This window comes from Arvicanthis niloticus, chromosome 4, assembly GCF_011762505.2.
Source record: "Arvicanthis niloticus isolate mArvNil1 chromosome 4, mArvNil1.pat.X, whole genome shotgun sequence".
NCBI lineage: Eukaryota > Metazoa > Chordata > Mammalia > Rodentia > Muridae > Arvicanthis > Arvicanthis niloticus.
The window spans coordinates 26,210,164-26,230,544 of record NC_047661.1 but is presented as its reverse complement, the minus strand read 5'-3'; the positions used below and the strand labels follow the sequence as shown (position 1 = coordinate 26,230,544).

The 20,381-nt window shown below is 42.9% G+C and overlaps 2 long non-coding RNA genes across 4 annotated transcripts in view; one reads left to right on the top strand and one right to left on the bottom strand.

The window, feature by feature from the left end:
- The first annotated feature begins 2,938 nt into the window (after nucleotides 1-2,938).
- LOC143441868 (uncharacterized) lies at nucleotides 2,939-5,372 on the top strand. The gene is made up of 3 exons (XR_013109609.1): nucleotides 2,939-3,271; nucleotides 3,838-3,965; nucleotides 4,573-5,372. It is a non-coding gene; the product is annotated as an uncharacterized LOC143441868 (long non-coding RNA).
- A 715-nt stretch (nucleotides 5,373-6,087) lies between these two features.
- The window catches only part of LOC143441972 (uncharacterized), a 37,829-nt gene continuing 23,535 nt past the window's right edge, over nucleotides 6,088-20,381 (bottom strand). Inside the window, exons 2-5 of one of the 3 annotated variants that reach the window (XR_013109783.1) lie at nucleotides 12,346-12,490; nucleotides 10,530-10,667; nucleotides 9,548-9,764; nucleotides 6,088-6,202 (exon numbers count right to left, since the gene is read on the bottom strand). This is a non-coding gene — a long non-coding RNA (uncharacterized LOC143441972). The remainder of the gene's footprint in view (nucleotides 6,203-9,547; nucleotides 9,765-10,529; nucleotides 10,668-12,345; nucleotides 12,491-20,381) is intronic. The other 2 variants (XR_013109785.1, XR_013109784.1) reach the window with 2 other exon arrangements.

The window sequence follows — 20,381 nt, the reverse complement described above, 5'->3', positions numbered from 1 at the left end:
AGAGACAGTAGGCAGTAGCTCTGTCCTTGACTAGGTATTGGCAAATTAATATTGTCAGCCTGAAAGATCTAGAATTACTGGGAGATAGGCCAGTATGGGATTATCTTCATTGCTTTGAGGTGGTGTCTTAGCCCTCTGTTGCTACGAAGAAACACCATGACCATGAAAGAAAGCATTTAATTGATGCTTACAGTTTCAAAGGCTTAGTCCGTTTTCATCATGGTGGGGAGCATGGCTGCATGGAGGAAGTCATGGTGCTGGAGAAGAAGCTGAGAGTTCCTCAGCCAAATCCACAGGCAGGAGGGAGAGTCACTGGAACTGGCTTGGGCTTTCAAAACCCCCAAAGCCTAGTGACAGTTTGCCTCCAACAAGCCCACACCCACTTCAACAAGACAACACAATGTAATCTCTCTCAAGTCCAGCCACTCCCTGATGACCAAGCACTCAAATAGATAAGCCTATGGGGGCCATTCTTACTCCCAAAGATGGTGGTGCCATTCTCTAGCTGGGAGCTTGGCCTGTGTAAATGCAGAGAGGAGATGAGCAGCATTAGGGGGTCATTGCTTTCCGGCTCCTGAGTGCGACTGTGCTATGAGTGCTGCTTCAAGCTCCAGGTGCTTTGGCTTCCCCACCGTGGTGGACCCCTGAGCTGCAAGTCACAATAGACCCTTTCTCCTTTAAGTTACTTCTGCCAGAATGTTTATCACAGCAACAGGAAAATAAATGAAAACAGACAGCCTTGTGTAGTCTTTTTGTGGTTGTTGCTCTCTTTTGTTTTTTTTTTTCTTTTAAAAAAATATTCTTTGATACTCTGTTTTTGTTTTGTTCTTTACGTGCATGTCCTCTGACCACCTAAAGGAGTCAGTTCTCTCCTTCCATCATGTGGATCCTCTGGATTGAGCTCGGCTAATCAATTGCCTTTACTCACTGAGCCATCTCATGGGCCTTGGTGCTCTGTCCTAGGGCCTTCATGTGGTCTTTACATGAAGAATAGATGACAGGGGCCTTCAGTGGCTACAGTCTAAACATTTTTACTATGTTGTTTCTTTTCAGAAACTTACCAACTCCTGCACCAGGTCATCTACTTCCTTTTCTTCTTCATCCCGAGGACAAACACCGACCATCTACCATGTTCTTTTTTTTTTTTTTTTTTTTTTTTTTTTTTTTTTTTTTTTTTTTTTTTTTTTTTTTTTTGGTTTTTCGAGACAGGGTTTCCTCTGTGTAGCTCTAGCTGTCCTGGAACTCACTCTGTAGACCAGGCTAGCCTCAAACTCAGAAATCTGCCTGCCTCTGCCTCCCAGGTGCTGGGATTAAAGGAGTGCACCACCACCGCCCAGCCATCTACCATGCTCTAAACATGACTGTAAGTAATGCACATATTATTGGACCAAGTGGTTCATGCCCCAAGAGCTTGCTGTATGTAGGAAAAGACTTGTAAGCATCTCCACTAAGAGACAAAGAGAAGTTTTACATCACGGATACAGTAATCAAAACACATAGAGATAACCAGTAATTGTAACCAGCCAAGGAGGGATAGGCTGCCTTACAAAGACAGCTTGGGAAGAAGCTACCATGGAGTTTGTAGGAAGTGAGGGTGGGAGATAATAAAAATGGAACCATGTATGACCTCACAAAAAGGCCTTTGAAGATTTGTTTACAGGAACTCAGAGTTTTGTTTTGATTTTTTAATCTCTCTTTGGTGGCATAAGGTGGATCATGGGTAATTTCTACTTAAGAGGTTCTTGTATGGGCGATAAGACATAGCTCAGTTGGTAGAGTGTTTGCCTGGCATGCTTGAGACCATGGGTTTGAACTAGCACCTCGGGAACTGAATGTGGTGGCACATGCCTGTAATCATATCACTTTGGAGGTAGAGGAAGGAGGATCAAAATTTGAAAGTCCACCTCAGCTACATATGTAATTGAACACCAATTTGGGAGATGTGAGATTCTACCTGAAAAAGAGAAAAGAAAAAAGTTATTACAGTCATAACTGTGAGTTAGAGTGTGTTAGCACCACGGGGGTGGGGGTGGGGTAGAGAAAGTGTAAGAATTAAAATACAATAAAGAGAAGATGAATGGTCTGGGAGAGGAGAGTAAATGAAGACAAGAGTCAGCCTGACTTAGGACTTCAAGTGTGAACAGCTGAGTGGGGTGTGGGGTCCTGTCTCCTCATCCTTATCATCTTTGATAGCAGAGTCACTGCCTAGACTTAAGAATTCATCTTATGGTGGGCTGAAGAGAATGGCTCAGCCGTTAAAGGCTAGGCTCACAACCAAAAATATAAGAATTCATCTTACGCATCAGAAAAAGTATCAAATAGAGAAGAGAATCAGTCTAAGTACTGGATTTTCTTTGTTTTTGAAAAATCATTTTATTACATTCATTTATTTATTTAGTGTGTACATACATGTGTGTGTGTGTGTGTGTACATATGTGTGCATGCATGTGTATGTGTGTCAGGAATAGACTGAAGGAGTTGGTTCTCTTTTCCCACCATGTTGACCCCATTGATCACACTTAGGTCACCAGGCATGTCAGAGAGGTCTTTTCCTACTGGGTCATCTGTTACCCAATACTGATTTTTTCCCCCTCAAGATAGTTTTTCTGTGTCACCCTGGCTGTCCTGGAACTTGTTCTATAGACCAGCCTAGCTTTGATCTCAGAGATTTTGCGTGTCTTTGATTCCCAGTGCTGGGATTAAAGACATGAGCCACCACTGCTCAACTAGAACTGTCTTAACTTTTATTTGAACAATACTTAAAAACATTTTTTAAGAGTTATTTGAACATAAAGCACATGTTTGGCAAATTCCAGCCAGTTTGCCAATTCTCTATCTCGGGGAAAAAAAGATGGTGGGATTTTTTTTAAATTAATTAATTTATTTATTTTGGTTTTGTTGTTTGTTGCTTTTGTTTTATTCCTGTCTGCAGTGATAGCTGCATGTGCTTCCCGACACTGGAGTGACCAGGGCTGACATGTATTCTGACTTATGGTTCTGGCTCTCCCTTCTGAGAGATGCAGTGGGAAGTCCTGCACAGAGAGCCCATTGAGTAGGACAGACCCAGGCCTCTTCTTTTCTCCAGGATGTGTGCAAGATGAGACCCAGCACCAATCTCCTGATGTTGGAGATTTGATCTGAAGCATTCAAATAGGAAATGAATGCTCAGAGGAAGCTTCAAATTTCTTTCTACTTGAAGAAGCTGAATTGCAGAAGCTATCTTTGTCCTGTTAACCACCAGGTCCACAATGAAAGCAGCCAACTTCAGAGAGTGAGTTAAAAGAGGTTGACTAATGGCTGTTTCCTTATCTCAGTCCCTCCGAGCCTGAGCTCCCCAGACACTTGGAGTTGCTCTGGTCACTTCAAAAGCTCCTCCAGTGTTCCCTGACCTCTGAGCTCTGTTTAAAGGGGGCATGGCTTGGGCTCTGCTCTGCGGACTTACTGGACTTACTGAAACACCTTCAGTATCCAGCCCAAGGTAGAAGGAGACTTGTAAGTGGACTGGCTCTCCACAAATGTCAGACTTGATGGCAGTAGTTTAGGCAGGACCCGGACTCCCTGGGAGATCTTGATTATTTCAGTTTAAAATGACCATGATTATACAGAGATCTTTTTGAAAGCAGTTCTTTTATGTCAGACCCAATCTCCTTTCATTGAGTCGGTCGAGTACTTATCTGAGAACTAAGCTTTTACCACTATTGTTTCAATGTTCAACTTTGCTGATCAAACGCCTAAGATTTTGTTTTGATTCTACTTTGTACTTATTTTACCTTGTCTTTCAGAGACTCTTGGGGCTGCGTGACCCCTGACTATAACCAAGTGTTATTCTCTCCGCAGTGTTCCCTCGGAGCTTGTTCTGACAGCTCTCACCTTCAGTGCCGTCCACTAGCTGTTCCACACGAGGGGCTGCTTCCTTGCGCTATTCCACCAGGCCTTTTGCTCCTATTCAGTCAGGTGCTTTGGAGGTAATGAAGTCTTTCGGGAAAAATAAACAAAGGAAATGCACCCGGTTGATGTCAATGGACTTGTTTAACTATTTAAGGCCACATCTCTAAGTGTAAGTGTGCTGCGGTGTGTTTTGTAAAGTAGCGCTTATAATCCACTGAGCTCTCCGAACAGCCCTCTTGTCTATTAAGCCTGCATTAAGAAGTGGGTTTAATTTGCCAGAGTAGTTTTTTTGTGATAATTACAGGACTTGCAGATTAGCTTGAGTGACTTGGCAAAGTACTGTAGATAATAAAAAAATGCACAGGAAAAAAATTATAACATTCAATTGCTTCAAGGTTCTTCAGGAGAGAAACATTAAACAAACCTGATAGGCCAGTCCCCAGTCTGTGAAGCACATTAATACATACTTAAGGAAAGATACCTTGCAAGTGACTCATGGCCCAATAGTCCCAGAATTAAAGGCGTAGTTCTACTCAAAGACTTGGAGCTTAAATCACAAGAACAGATAAATGTGAAAGTTGTATATAAAACACTGTAGTTGTACACTGAATTCTGGGGCATGTTGCCATAACTTTAAAGAACTTCTATTTATCTTATTTATAATTTATTTATTTATTTATTTAGGATTTCATACAGCCCAGACTGACCTCAAGTTTCTTACTTATTGTGGCCAGCCTTGAACTCAGCTCCTCCTTGAACTGATCATGATCCAAGTGATGTCATTGCAGGTGAGCGGAACCACACCCAGCTAGAACATCTCTTAAGTCTCTACTGAGAGTCATTACTTGGGTAAGACGGAACCCTACAGCATCTCTCGATGTTTTTGTCCAAAGACCCCATAACTTGGGAATCATTGCCATAACTTCATAACTGGTTAAAACATGCTTCTAATTGCTTGTGGTTGAGCTCTATGAAGAAATCAGTCCTCTGCGCTAACATTTAGATGCCATTGGAACCAGTGCACACCGCCACCTTGGGGTTCTCTTTAAATTCAAGGAGTTGCATGCTGCCATTGCATCACCTAATCAAAGCACTAATCCAGCTTGCCTTGTGCTTCTGCAAACCCACCTGTTCTCAGCACCCACTTGGGACAGCTCACAACTGTCCACAGAACTTCAGCTAGGATAGTAGTTCTCAACCCTGGGGGGTGGGGCTGCGACCCTTTAACATAGTTCCTGGTGTTGTGCTGACTCACAACCTTGCAATTTTGCTTCTCTTAGGAAATGCATTGTAAATTACCTGTGCTTTCTGATGGTCTTAGGCAACTCCTGTGAAAACGTCTTTCAACCCCAAAGGGCTTGTGGCCCACAGGTTGAGAACCACTGATCTAGGGTTGTCAGATTTCTTCTTCTGGCCTCCGTGAGCACCTTCATGTCACATATACAGAACATACCCATACATAAAAATGCATCTTTTTAGCCGGGGGGTGGTGGCACAGAGACAGGCGGATTTCTGAGTTCGAGGCCAGCCTGGTCTACAGAGTGAGTTCCAGGACAGCCAGGACTACACAGAGAAACCCTGTCTCGAAAAAAAACAAAACAAAAAAAAAAACAAAAAAATGCATCTTTTTTTTTTAAAGGACTAAGATTTATTATTAAAAAGGAAATTATTTTCACTAAATTCATAAAAAAGAATACGTTCAGATTAATAGACATGTTGCCACAGTCTCCTTAGCTCTTCCTGGCTGTGACCATCCCTCAAAATCCCCCTGCATTCAAAAATGTTGACAAATATTTTCTTTTTCCTTTTTTCCATTTATTTATTTACTTGGAGGGTGAGCACAGCACAGTGTGTGAGAGGCAGTCAGAGAACAGCTTGCAGGAGTCGGTTCTCTCTCACTGTGTAGGTCCCAGGGACTGAACTCAGGGCAGCAGAAACATCTATCCACTGAACCATTTTATGAGCTAGACGTTGGTACTTTGAGAATCACTGGCTGAGACACAGCTCTGGGGGTGGGAAAGCACAGTCTTAACTGTGGGAAGGCTGGAGCTGGTTCAGGGGTCCCTGGAGCTGGTTCAGGCATCTAGGGCCTGCAAAGAGGCCATGGAGTTCTCAAACTCTTAGACATCCAGGCTCCTGTTGTCCCAGCGGGGATGATTTTCCTTAGCTTGATGGTGGCAGGCTTGGTGGCGGTGGTGGCTGGGAGTGCAGAGAGGCCTTCTATAAAAGACTAGGCTGCAGCTCTGTAGGCAAAGGCCTTCTCCATGGCTCCCACAGCAAATCTTGATGAAAAGAGACAGTTCTTTCTATGTTTCTAAAAGAGAGTTTATTGTCATGGCAGAAAATAGATGCATAAATCCATACCCAACTTCTCAGGGCGGACCTTACATCAAATACCTTATGTGGGGAGGAAGGTTTGTGAAGGGAAGCTTACTGGCTAAGCCCTCTGGGCCTCTAGGTACGTCATTAGCATGGAGAACTCTGTTTTGGGCCTACGTGACCATAGAACATATTTCTTTTATGTGAGATGTACCACTTCTATAGTGTATTATTTCTTTGGTTGTTTTATTTGATTTTTTTTTTTTCAGTGCTGGGAACCAAACCCAAGCTCTCAAATTAGCACTGAGCTAATTTGATTAATCCCAGCCTCCTGGAAGGGTTAGTGAGCAACACTAGCTGAGTGTGCACATGGGCTATTGAAGAGTACCACAATTAGAGGCAGTGTGGATACACAGTGAGCTCTGTCTTAAAGGAAGAAAGGGAGGGAGGGAGAGAGGGAGGAAGGAAGGAAGGAAGGAAGGAAGGAAGGAAGGAAGGAAGGAAGGAAAAAAGAAAGGAAGGAGAGAGGAAAATAGGAAGGGAGGGAAGGAAGAAATGGAAGAAGGGAGGGATGGAGGGAGGAAGAGAGGGAGAGAGGAAAAAGGAAGGAGAAAAGGAGGGAGGGAGAAGGAGGGGAGAAGGAAGGGAGAAGGAAGGGATGGAGGGAGAAAGGAAGGAAGGAAGGAATGAAGGAGGGAAGAAAGGAAGGAAGGAAGATTTTAAAAGAAGCCTTTGTTAAGACAGGGTGGGGTTAAACTCAAGGGGACTCACTGTAGAGCTCTGGTTTTACCCATGTTAATTAGAGAGCTTTTAGTTGGAGGTTCTTATGGTACAAAAGGCAAACTGAGACCTAGCGGGTTATCATGGTTTTCTACATTTCAAAGCCTGTTAGTGTAGCCCAGGCCTCCAGGCAATAATTCAGGTTCTGATGCACAGAAGGGATGTCTTTCCATATTCTGCTCTATGGCAGCAAGGCCCAATACTGCAGGAGTGGGGAGGGGGGTCTGTGTTCCTCAGGATGGGTGGAGTTGGCTATAAATTATTTGTATTCTGTCTGTTAGTTTATGAATTTATTCCATCATTTATTTATGCCAGTACATGGCTATTTACATGTTGAATCAAAAACCAATACAACTTTTTGCTTAAATTATTTCTACATTGGCTAAGAGACTTTCTCAGGCACCCATGTTTCCCTGTGGCACCCTCTTCCCACTTCCCCTGCTCATTAAAATCAGTTTTCTTGGGTGTGTGTGCTTTTGGTTTTGACTTTCAAGACCCCCTTTTATACTTGTTAAACAATGCAGTCCCACACAATCTGGGCTGGACTCAAATTGCCTATGTAATTGAGAATAACCTTGAACTTATGATCCTCCTGGCTCTACCTCTTAAATGCCAAGCTTATAGGAATGGACCAGCATGACTGGTTTTTTGTTTTGTTTTGTTTTGTTTGTTTGTTTGTTTGTTTTAGTGGGGAGACTGAATTCAGGGGTCATGCCAAGCCCATACTTTCTCAACTGAGCCACAACCCAAACAGGATCCTTTACCAGTTGATCAATCTCTATTACTGAGATTCAGGCATAGAAGAGTTTTGTTTATTTGATGGTTTAGGTACCTGAGTCTAGTTTGTTAAGTCTTCTGATGGGAGCACCAATCAATTTAGACTCATTTCAAAGATAGGAACCACTTCTGCCATGCATCTCTTACCCTTAGCCCTCGCTTGGGTATAGAAAAATGAGGTAATGCTATTTCTCAGCTCCAGGTACAGTATCATCATTAGTCTGTGCCAGCAACTGCTTTTATTTATGTTTGTTATTGCAATACTCCATTTGGATGCCTTTCTCTCTGACTCCAGAATCATTGCGTTTACCATCACAATATCATTTTGTTTTATATGTATTCTCAACTCTGTGTGTGTGTGGTGTACACACGTTTATACTTTTGAATGTGTGTGCACCCATGCATTCAAAGGCCAATGGCCAGCACTGAGTATATTCCTCTTCGACTCCACTTCATTATTTTTTTTTCCCACATTAGTTTTTGAGACAGGATCTGTCACTGAACCTGCAGCTTACCAATTTGCTTAGACTGGCTGATCAATGAGTTCCAAGGATCCTCTTGTCTCTGCTTTCCAAATGCTGGGCTTACTCATCTTTTTAAGTGGGTGTTGGGAGCCGAACTCAGATCCTTATGCCTCCAAAGCATGAGGACCGGAGACACTTTACCAACTGAGCTATCTACCCAGCTGCTGTATGTATTCTTGCAAAATAGATGTTGGTTTTGGCTTAGAGTTTCTTAACTGAAATGATGATGTATTATTATACCACTCACTCGTTTTACTCAAGTACATATTTAGCACCCATACATGTGACTGAGTGTGCCTTGGTGCCTGGCCTCTGCCTGTGGACTGATGCTCTGTATACTACCTATTGACTATCAGATGGTCTCCATCTGTCTACAACGATGACGATGAATAACCCCACAGTGAATAACCCTTCAGTGAATAACCCCACTTTGAACACCCTTGTGTATTGCTGAGTGGCTCTGGGTAAGAGCTTCTTTGAGATGCATATCCAGGAACAGAACTGCTGGATCCCAGAATATCTTTAAACTTAATTTAACTAAATAGAGACAGATTGCTTTCCCAGAATACACCAGTCTGCCTTCCACCAGCACACATCACCACCAACACTTGGCATCAACCAGCTAATTTTTTCCAGGCTACTTGGTATATACTGATGCTTCATTACTTTTATTTTCATTTCTTTAGGGTTACTACTCAAGTTCTCTGATTTTTCTAAGTTGCCTATTGTAGTCTATGTTCAGATTTTTCTTTAAAGTTTCTGTCACTTGTCAATTTGCTAGGGTTCCTTGTATATTCCAGATAGCCATCTCTTGATATAGCCTTCACTCTCCAGGGTTTTTTTTTTTTTTTTTTTCTCAATTCTAATTCTTAGATAATCAAATGGCTTGGTATTTATGTTTTGGAATCCTTTAGAATGTTTTTAAAAAAATAATTACTTCTTCTCCCTTTTAGTAAAAGTAGATTCATTTCTATGCAATATAATCTGAATACAGTTTCCCTCCCTCCACTCCTCCCAGCTCCTCCCCACCTCCCCTCCCTTTGGGATCCACCCCCATTCTGTCTCTCATTAGCAACTAACCAGCTTCTGGGAGATAACAGCAAAACATAACAAAAGAAATTATAATGAGATAAAACAAAGGCCATCATATCAGAGTTGGACAAGCCAAGCTAACAGAAAAATAGGAGATCCCCAAGAACAGGAACAAGAATGAGTGACCCACTTATTCACACATTCAGGATTCCCATACAAGTACTAACCTGAAAGCCAGAATAGACACACAGAGCACCGGATGCAGACCTGGGATGGCCACGTGATTGCAGCTTCAGTTTCTGTGAGTTCACATGACCTTTGCTCAGTTGTTAAACATAGTTAATTAATTATATTTTAGTTATACTGGTGGCGTCATCTTTATATAACATGCGTGTACATACTTTTAAGAGATATTGTAATACAGGATGTAACATTATGTCAAAGCTAAAAGGAAAAAAAAAAGGAAAAAAATTTAGTGGGTCAGGAGAAAAGGTGTTTGGAATAGAATTTGGTGAACTTAAACATCATGTGATAACTGCATGGACGTCCATTAGTCACCTCTTCCGACTTTTGAACACATTTGAACCCAATCTTCCTTCCTTTTTCCTTCCTTCTTCCTTCCTTCTTCCTTCCCTTCCCTCCCTCCCTTTCTTCCTTCTTTGGACAAAGTGTCCTTTATCCCAGGCTAGCCTAGAGATTTCTGTGTATTTGAGGATGACCTTTGAACGTGTGACTCTCCCCTCTGCCCCCCACACCTCCTGAGTGCTGGCACTCCAGGCCTGTACCCCCACACCTGTTTTGTTAGGCGTGTGGTAGCCTAGCTACCTAAGCACTCTACCGAGGGAACTGAGCTACGTCCCAGCCCCATATTCAAAAACTTTTAATATTTAAAAGAATCACATTCTTTCCTTATGCCACACAGTTTTCTATATTTTCTTTTATGAATTTTGTAATTGTACTTTTTCCATTCAAGTGTGTAGAGGTCTTAATGTATTTTCCTTCTCTTATTGATTTCCCCAAAACCATTTGCTACATTTTGTTTTCTTTCTTGTTTTGTGGCGCCACAAACTTAACAACAGGGACCTCCTTAAATGGGCCTGTGCTGTTTCAGCTGCTAGGAAGACAACAAGCAGTAAGAGAAGGTTATTTCTTACAATCCAGGGCAGAAGCAGATTGTGTCTGGGTCCTCACAAAGGATCACTTTCTCACCTTGAGAACTTGTGACCAAGGAGGAAGGGCTTTCTTCTGCTTTCCTTTTCAACAGCTGCCGTCTGACTCATGAAGGTTCTTCCCCTAATTGGCAAACACCCCAAAAGTCCTTGCACCTCAGAATCAGCACCTTGGGGGCTGAACATTAACACAGGAATTCTGACTGCTTTAGGCTGTTACACTTTTTGATTTGTTCGACCAACCCAGCCTTTACTCCTGTCATTTTTTTTCCCAATTTAAAGGTTTATTTTTATTTTTTCAACTATGTGCATATGTAAATGTCTGTGTGTGGGTCTATACATGAGTGAGTGCAGATGCCTGTGGAGCCAGAAGAAAATGTTGTATGACCTAGAACTGTAGTTGCAGGTGGTTCTGAATGGCCTGTGATGTGAGTTTTAGGAATTACACTCAAATCCTCTGGAAGAGCAGCAAATGCTCTTAACCAGTGAAGACATCTGCCCAGCCCATCTTACTAAGTCTTCACATACTTATTAATACCCCCTTGCTCTTATTTTTAAGAATCGAGTTAGCTATTCATGTATCTTCTTCATATACATTATGTATCTTCTTCATATACATTAGATATATTTATCAAGTTCTTAATGAAATCCAGCTGCCTATAAGATTAGATTTATACCGAGCACATAGATACAATTAGAAGGAATGGACAGATGTATAACCACTTTGTGGCTCTTTTCCTAACATGCTGACTTAATAAAGGAATAAACCTGTGGTTCTTCTCTCAGAATCTGGCCAATCTGTGTTATTTATCTGACTGTTAATGAGCCCGAATGTAATTGAATTGTAAAAGTGGATAGAACTGGTTTCCAAATACTAAGTGGGTGGCAAGAAAAATCAGAAGTCAGAGTCTTAAAAAGGCATTTATTAAACTCATAATTATTCATGTTGCTATGTTAGATCCTGTATCAAAGGGGGCGGGGAGAGGTTCCGTGTGTGTATCTCATCATTGAGAAGCTTACACTGAGACAGTCAGTGCTGAGCGGATGGATGAGCATGTATAGGATTTACCACTAATTAGGGAATGGAATGTGTTGCTAGCTTACAGAAGTGCAAAGTAAATGCCTATTAGGGGTGAGAGCATGAGCGCTAGAAAGGGGGCTAGCCAAGGCAGAGGAGGTCTGCAAAGATCTCATAATTTATTTGTACTTGGAAAAAAAATATCAGCTCAAGAGTACACAAAATCAATTGTCATTTGTGTAAGTAGCGATGCAGAGGACCCTGGGAGTATACTTTCTCCTGTGTGTATGTAACCTATGCCCAGAAGAAAGATCATAGGAAACTGGACAACATTGGTTTGTTTGCAGGATCAAGAAGTAATTATTTAGAAGGGAACAGAAAGGAGAGAAAGCCTTCTTATTATGTAGGCTTATATTTAAAAAAAAAAAAAAACAGAATCATGTAAATTGGCCAATTTTTTTTAAAAAATGAAGCTTTCAAATTTGATGGGCATATAAAAGAAAAAAATAAAAAGCTGAGTATAGCAGTCCACACCTGTAATCCTCTGGAGGCAGAGGCAGGAGGACCATGATGTTAAGGTGAATTGTGGACCAATCTGGTTACATGGCTAAACTTTAATTCTGTATTCCTCAAACCCATTGCCTCCCCCAAAAATAAAACAGGAAAAGGGAAAAAGTACATGAAATGAAACAAAAAAATCTGGCTACTTATGATATAGAATTAGAATAATAGGCATGTGGCTATGTGTGTTAGTGTTCTGCACTGTGAGTTGAGAGTAGTGAACTGCTACGGTACAAACCCCCAAGTCAGTCATAATATCAGGGCAACGCCTCAGTACCTGAAGAGGAGCCTCAGACACCCTCATGTCCTGGAGGACTCTGAGGTATTAAGACTATTTAACCATGAAGTGGGATCTCTGCCGACTCCTTCACATCCTATGCACGAGCAGCTTTTTCCTCTTCTCCGAAATGGATACAGGAAGTCTAATGATGGGGGATTGGATTGTGACATGTGACACATAAGAACTGATAATCACTCACCATTTCATTTCCAGTTATTAAAAGATTTTAGACAATTTATTGTTCCTAGCAGCAGAGAGCCGGCTTCTTTACAGGCTCAGCAGGGCTTATAGTGACGGGACTCCAGGGTCTCCTCCTGGGCTCCTGCTGGAAACCTAAACACTGTGCTGGTAATCCTCTGAGTGACAGGTGATTCCTTACTTGGTTTGTGCCTCTGGATGACATGCTTGCCACCAGCCCAGGTGAATCTGCCAGATCTTCCCGACAGTTCCCTGCTCTGTGTGCATCCCAGGACACTGGTAACAGCTCTCCATTTCTGCCCCGAAATTCTTCTAAGTTAAATTTTGCATATTGATTTCTAAACTCACTCATTTAATTCCAGTACATATATTCCAATCTCTTGGGATTTTTACAGGTTGACATATATTCTCTCTCTCTCTCTCTCTCTCTCTCTCTCTCTCTCTCTCTCTCTCTCAAAAGCCAGGTATGATAGCTTACACCTGTAATATCAGCACTTGGGAGGCAGAAGCAAGAAGACTGTGATTACTTCAGGACTAGTGGATTCTGTTTTGAGTTCCTGGACAACCCTGTGCTCCAGTGTGAGACCTCGAGAGGGCTGAGGCTATATCTCAGGTGTAAGCTGGAATGCTTACCAAGTACTCATAACGTCCAGGAGTCAGCTCCCTAGCAGCAGCAGTAGTGGCGTGTGTCTGCAGTCCTAGCACTTAAGAGGTGGAGACAGGGGGATCAGAAATTCAAGGTCATTTTTATTTATATAACAAGCTTGAGACCAGCCTGTACCATTTAAAGCCCTACCCTATAACAAACGAACAAGCAGATGATAAACAAGTCAGTAAAAACTTTTTTGTTGTTGTTTGTTTTTCGAGACAGGGTTTCTCTGTGTAGCCCTGGCTGTCCTGGAACTCGCTCTGTAGACCAGGCTGGCCTCGAACTCAGAAATCCACCTGCCTCTGCCTCCCAAGTGCTGGGATTAAAGGCGTGCACCACCACTGCCCGCCAGTAAAAACTTTAATGTTTATAATTTTTCACACGAATTCATTTTCTCTGAAAATGATGATGTAGCTGTTATATGCTTTACTGTTTAAAAAATTATGACTGTTGAGTAACCTTCATTATAACTTTACTGGTATCATGAAGTAAACAAAAATTTCGCCATAGGGATGTATTAGTCATTATATAATCCTAGAGGAAGCTAGCACTTTAGTAATGAGTTTTAAGAGCTGAGGACTTTTCTTCTGTTGTCGGGGCCACCTCCTTCTGGTTTCCCTTCGGTTTCTCCCTGTCCACAAGTCAAAGATACTGGGTAGAAGTTGGGAGATGTGATTACTGCTGGACAAAATTATTCTAGGTTACCAATATCTTTAATCTCACCTTTTTCCTCCTGCAATAATGGGACTGAAACTCTACTGAAAACCTGATTGTTGGGTGTGGTGGCAAACACCTGTATTTCTAGCATTTGGGAAACTGAGACAGGAGGCTCTCAAGTTTGAGGGCAGACTGTGCTATACAGAGAGAGACTGACTGCTGATAAACAGGCCGTTGGGATGACCGTCCCTGACATCTGAAGCCCTGTATTTTCAGTTGTTAATTTCTGAGCAGAGAGCTAAGCGCTGGCAGGATTTTTGGCATTGTTATTTCTATGGCCCATCATGTGTTTTTTCCATAGGTAAAATGCTTGTCTCTCCCCCACCTGCCAAAAAGATGCTTCTCTGAGGTTATCATATTAAAAAGCAAGCTGCTTTTCATTTGAAAAGCAAAAGTTATTTTGTAAAGCCTCAAGTGCAATAGCAATTGATTTAATGAACAGCCCTATAGCCATCAAATACCAGAGGATTAAACCAAGGACAACCTACAGCTGGTGAGTTGGCTTGGTGTTTGTGGCCAAGCTTGATGACCTAAGTGTGAGCCCCAGGGCCCATACACAGGGTGGAATGTGAGGACCAGCCCAAGGTGTCCTCTGACCTCCAGAGATACACACACACACACACACACACACACACACACACACACACACACAAATAAATAAAGCAAACATTTTATTTTTAAAAAGCAAGCAAACAAAAAACTCCAGTAAAACCCACAAAGAGACAAACCATCAGTCAAATCCCTGAACAACTGGTTTTGGCTGCATGGCCACCCAAAACAAGCAAAAACAACAACAACAACAACAACAAAAAAGCAAGCAAAACAAACAAAAACCCCTGCCTCTCTGATCTTTTGTTTTCTCACTTGGAAAAATGGACTTGAAATGGAACTCGCCCCCATTTTGTGACAAAACACGGGGGGGGGATTAGAATAATCTTGATACAGTAACTTTAGCTATACAAATAAATAGCTATTTCTACACAATGAAATAGTGTGAAAGTCAAGTATCTGCAATATTTGAGATATGAATTACTGCTTTCCTTTCTCTCTCTCTCCTCCCCACCCCCACCCCCTTTCTCCTAGCTCCCTCTTTAGAACTGGTCTGGCTCACCATTTGCAGTGGCTCTGTAGTACCCGGCGCCTGCCTTGGCTATCAGTTCTCCACAGAAAAAGTTAGCTCCAGCTGTACCTAAGCTAGGTTTCAGCAGTGACACAGGTCATTCTCCATCTCACTCTATTTCTTGCTCTGATTTCTTTCTTCTCATCTTTAAGCAGATGCTCGTTAGATGGTAACAGAATCAAGTTGGGAAGGAAGGGGCAAGTGGTCCCACATAGCCCTGACAGCTTTTCCTAGCAAGATGATGAAAGATCCTAGTAACAGCTCCTTGAAGCAAAGAGAGACATGAACCTCACCCAGTAAAACAGTTAACGGGGAAACACAGTGTGACCTCCCTCTGAGAGCTGCTTGCTCTCTTCTCACTGGGGTCTTGTGCACCAGAGGGGTCAGAACCAAAGAGAAGCCACCTAGCCCCAGACGAAACGAAGAGACCGAGATCCAGAGGGAAAAGGAGAGAGGCTGTTTTTCTTAAGAACGAGATTTGACAAAAAGGTAGGAGGAACAGGCATGGAGATGAGAAAGGAGAGAGCTTCCCATCCAGGGAGAAGTGTGGGAGTTAATGCTATGCTTAGTGGGTGGCAGTTAGCAGGGTTGTGCTTTGAAAAAAAGAGAAATAAAGGGCAGGGATCTGGTGAGATAGCTGGGGTTCAACAAAGTGCTTGCAAGTCCAGGGACCTAAGTTCGATCCCCAGAGCCCATATAATGAAAAGCAGGATGTGGTGGCATTGCACTTGTTAGCCAAGCAACTGGGAAGGCAGACAGGCAGCCCCTGGGGGTTGCTGGCCAGCCAGCCCTAGCCTGCGTAGTAAGTTCCAGACCAGGGAGAGGCCTTGTCTCAAAAAAACAGGGTGGAAGCACCTGAGGAATGACACTGGAGGTTGTCTTTTGTTTTCTATATGCACATGCACCTGCGCACCTGTGCGCGCGTGTGCACACACACACACACACACACACACACACCCCGAAGGACAAAGAAAAATGTCAGAGAACAAATGAGACAAACACAAACTTAAAATTCACAAAGTTGAGAGGGGAAAGGAAGCTTTTCTTTCTCTGTGATTTCTACACCTTCTGAAACATCGACAAGCCAGGGCCATCTTGCTGACATTTCTTCTCCGCCCTGTTTCCACCTTTTCTGACACTTATTTCCGTTCAACTAGGCTACAGGTCACCCTCATAGGCCTTGCCAAGTTGTATTTCGCAAGTTTGTGAAAGACTGGTTTCTCCTGGAATGGAGTCCTGAGGCTGCCCTGTAGGCCATACAGCATTCTTCTGTCCCCCACACAGCCATGGCAACAGTAGGCAAGTTGCAACTCAGCTCCCAGGCTAGAGTTAAGGGCTCAGGTTACTTCCTCATGTGGCCCAGTTGGCCGTGCTTTCTTCTGTGGCCGCAAACTAAATCGCTAACCTAGCCAGCTGTCAAAGCTGCCCGGTCAAAGATGTCCTAATTCCTAATATAGCTCAGGCTCCTTGAGAGGCACACCTCAGGCAAGACAGACTCCCCAGGCTCTCAGGGGCGAACCAAGGTCATCCTCAGTCACCGAAGGCTCCTAGGAGAGGCCACCTTTGAGTAGTCTGCACAAACTTGTTGGCCAAGAAAGCTTTCACATAGAACAGATTACAGTTCATCTCCTGCCCTCAATTGCCCTCTCTGGACTCCTGCTATGTTCTGCTTCTCCCAAGCCTTCTGTGTCCTCTCTTCTTTTGATTTGGAGCTGATAAGATTTCCTTTCTCGCGGTGGTTTTTATGTCTTAAAATGATCATGGAATTTTACAACCATGTACAATTGTCATAAAAGCGTGACTTTCCCAATGCGTCCGGGTTGGGTTTTCTTTTCTTTTCTATATCTCTGTTTATAATGCTTGGTTATTAGAAGAAATCTTAGCCGGTATGTTGCTTCACTGGTACGTGGCTCAGTGCTATGTTGAAAGAATGAGGCCTCCTCTTAAAAGACATAATTACCATAACCTCTTACCTAGAATAATTAGTCTCCGGCTCTCCTCTGTGCTCAAGATTCAATTCAGGGCCTTGCATATGGTGGATGCGTGCCCTTCCACTGACCTAGAGCCCCAGTGCAAAAATGTAATTGCTATAAAACTGTTTTTTACTTGTTTCATTTTATTATGAGTGTTTGTTGATATTGTGTGTGTGTGTGTGTGTGTGCATGTGCCATGGTATGTGTGTGGGTGCGTGTGCCGTGATGTATGTGTGTGTGGGTGAGTGTGCTGTGGTGTATGTGTGGGTGAGTGTGCCATAGTATGTGTGTGGCTGAGTGTGTCGTGGTATGTGTGTGGGTGTATATGCCATGGTGTATGTGTGGATGCCTGTGCCATGGTGTATGTGTGGGTGAATGTGCCATGGTGTATGTGTGGGTGAATGTGCCGTGGTGTATGTGTGGATGCATATGCGCCATGGTTCGAGTGTGAGCACGTGTGTGTATGTGTGTGTATGCGTGTGCCATGGTGTGTGTGTGTGTGTGTGTGTGTGTGTGTGTGAGTGTGTGTGTGTAGGTGAGATGACTAGTTTATGGAATCAATTCTTCTCTTCCACCTTCCCACGGATCCCAGAATCAAACTCAGGTTGTCAGGTTTGTATCATTGGGCGGCAGCTGCTGTTATCCGCTGAATCATCTCATTGGCCCACTATTTAATTTCTCCATACCCTCAACTCCGTGTCTGTGCTGCTCCAGCTGTCTGTTTTTGCCTCTTTACAGTTTCCCTATCTCTAAATTAGAGTCACACATTGCAGTCAATTGACAGTTCTGTCAGCCTCCCTGCCCTACCTTCTCATTGCTACAACCCTGTGTCTCCTTTTGTGTGTATGCAAAGGCAAGCATGCACAAGTGTGCAGGTCCACATGCAAGCCAGGGGCTAGAGTCAGGTGTCTTACTATTGTCCTCACTTTTTGGGAGACGACATTCTACCTGTTCTAGGATCTCCTGTGAAATAGTAGTTGGACCTTAGACCTTCATCAAACTGTTGTTGCCAAGGTGACTTCCAGGGTAATGTTGCACACATTGTGAGGGGGCACATGCCATTCATTCACTGATTTCTCCTGTGATACCATCAGATGTCGGCAGTCCCAACTTACAGTTAATTAACTTACAGTTAATTAAGTTATAAGTATTGATTTTCTAAAAATTATTACATCATCATTAGCTGGAGTGCTTTGATGCATGCTGACATGTGGCTCCTATGGAAGGCCCGGGCAAATCCTTAATTTTTTATTAACTGTACCTTAAGTTAGCCGGCTTCCCTCACCTGGTTTGAAAAAGATGCACAATCTGTGCCTCTGCTTTTGTGGTGGTAGCACTCTCATGACAAACTAAGGAGTTCAAGCTCGAATGGTGTTCACTAAACATGAGCTATGGAGCAGATGAATGAAGAAATGATTGCACTGGACAGAAGTGTCAATCCCGGGACACTCGGCAGCAGAGGGGATGCAACACACTTGTCAAGCACTTCACCGTTGAGTCACAACCACAGCCCTCTTTTCCCTTTCTATTTTGAAATGGAATCTAAGTTGTCAGGCTGGCCTTGAATTCATTCTGTAGCAAGGCAGATCTTGAAGTTATAATCCCTCCTCAGCCGCTCTAGGAACGCCACCAGCCCCAGTGGATGCAAATCTTCTGGCACTCTCATTGTCCCATCTGTCATGTCCATAAACCAACACCCTAACCCTGATGGCCAGGCTGGGGTGCTCACGCTCACAGTGTCTGAGCACCTCTGCCAGGACTGGGCCCACCTTACATAATCTGGGATTTAGCCCCCAGATAATCTGATTTTTTTTTTTTTTACCATATATCTTTCAACTCATTAACGATCCATTTACTTCAAATGTCAGAGACGCTCTTTGTTCTGGAAACAGAAGAGACTCACGCAAACTTTGGTCAGTATGTTTCACTCGCCCTGAAGCCATGTTTAATTTGTAGGTGAATAAATCTGATGTTAGCAGGTTCAGTTCCTGTCTGCATGGCTGCAACTTGTTTGCAATCTCATCCGAGAAAGAGACACTTACAGATAGCTTTCAAGTATTAGTCTTATCGGGGAGCCTACAAGATGACGGGCACCTTAAGTGAAGTAGTTATTAATGGTGAAATCTCAAGAGCTATGTCCAGAAGCTTCATAAATGTTCAAGTCTCCAGCACGAGTGATGTGAGCTCTGTTTATCAAGAGAGTCTTGCCCGCCAGCTTTTAAGCATGGTTGATTTTTTTTTTTTGTAAAGTTGTTTACAGAGATTATTCCATAAAAACCTCTACAGAACAGAAATTCTTACTGGAAACCACAACACAGTAGGACCATTTAGGTGAGCTGCAAATAGCACAGCCACAAATGTTACCTCAAATGAAGCTTAGGTTTTCTCTGTTCTTTGTAAATTGAGCGTTCATCACTATCGTTATCAAGGCTGGTTGGACACCTAACTGAGAATGATCTTGGCTACTGAAATAGTATAAAACAACCTGAAATGTTGGTGGTTTTATCCCTTCAAACTAAAATTATTGGCCAATGGAATGACATACACAGTGGACCTTGGGCCTGTGAACTTTCAGCCAATGGCATGACACACAGAGGGGATGTGGTGAGTTCTGGGCCAATGGAATGAACCACACAGTGGACCATGGGCCTGGGCTATGTGGGCCTGTGAGCTCTCAGCCAATGGGATGACACAAACGGCTGGCGTGGCCCTGAGAACTCTGATTTCCGTGGGCTGAAATTTCTTAAATGAGGAAAATTCTAATCTAACCTTACAGCAGTGGGAACAAGAAATAGGAACAAAAGACACAAGCGAAAAACAAACAAGCAAACAAACAAACAAACCGGAAAGTCCCTTGATATGACGTACTCACAAAGTGCAAGAAGCACAACTCAGACTAGAGGGAAATAGAGATTGACGGTCATGCTCTGTTTTATTGAAATACTGTAAGAGTATAGCAACAAAGGGGAACAGGCAAGCAGTGCAAGAAACCAAAACAAATCTTCAGACAGTCTGCTCATCTCGCTGCTGGTGGTGTTTCCTTTGGCCAAGTTATCAATGCTACGGCTGGGGGAGGGGGATGGGAGGATGAGGAGGATGAGAAATCCCCAGTCCAATTTAATGGCACTTTGGTAAGCCTCAATTTGACAATTTATACATACACTTACATGCAAGCACAAACACACTCTGTTGCCCTGGTTTTTTAGTGAGGAGAGGGTTGCTTATAGCTTTAGAGAAAGCCCATATCACAAAGACTTCATTATTTTACAAAATATGCACCGAAGGACATTTACTAGTGCACTGAGGGCTATTATCATAAATAATTAAAACCCAACTATTCTTCCCTGAATAAATGTATAAAGTACATTGGGTTCAG